Here is a 655-nt window from a genome sequence, read left to right on the forward strand (position 1 = left end):
ACACATATAAATTGTTTTTCTAAACGAGAAAGCTAAATTATAGTCGACTGGACGTTAAGAATAGATCCGCGCGATTCGCTATTTCTCGTTTTCCTCTCGATCCACTTCTCCCGCGAGAAGTTCCCGTTTTTCTACTTTTTTCTCTCGATCAACTTTCCGCATTTTTCTGGCACGGTAAAATATAATATAATCGGGACCTTCGAAAGAGAAAGCACACATATAAATTGTTTTTCTAAACGAGAAAGCTAAATTACAGTCGACTGGACGTTAAGAATAGATCCGCACGATTCGCTATTTCCCGTTTTTCTCTCGATCCACTTCTCCCGCGAGAAGTTACCGTTTTTCTGCTTTTTTCTCTCGATCAACTTTCCGCATTTTTCTGGCACGGTAAAATATAATATAATCAGGACCTGCGAAAGAGAAAGCACACATATAAATTGTTTTTCTAAACGAGAAAGCTAAATTACAGTCGACTGGACGTTAAAAATAGATCCGCACGATTCCCTATTTCCCGTTTTCCTCTCGATCCACTTCTCCCGCGAGAAGTTCCCATTTTTCTGCTTTTTTCTCTCGATCAACTTTCCGCATTTTCTGGCACGGTAAAATATAATATAATCGGGACCTGCGAAAGAGAAAGCACACATATGAATTGTTT

The sequence above is a fragment of the Triticum aestivum genome, chromosome 6B (assembly GCF_018294505.1).
Source record: "Triticum aestivum cultivar Chinese Spring chromosome 6B, IWGSC CS RefSeq v2.1, whole genome shotgun sequence".
NCBI lineage: Eukaryota > Viridiplantae > Streptophyta > Magnoliopsida > Poales > Poaceae > Triticum > Triticum aestivum.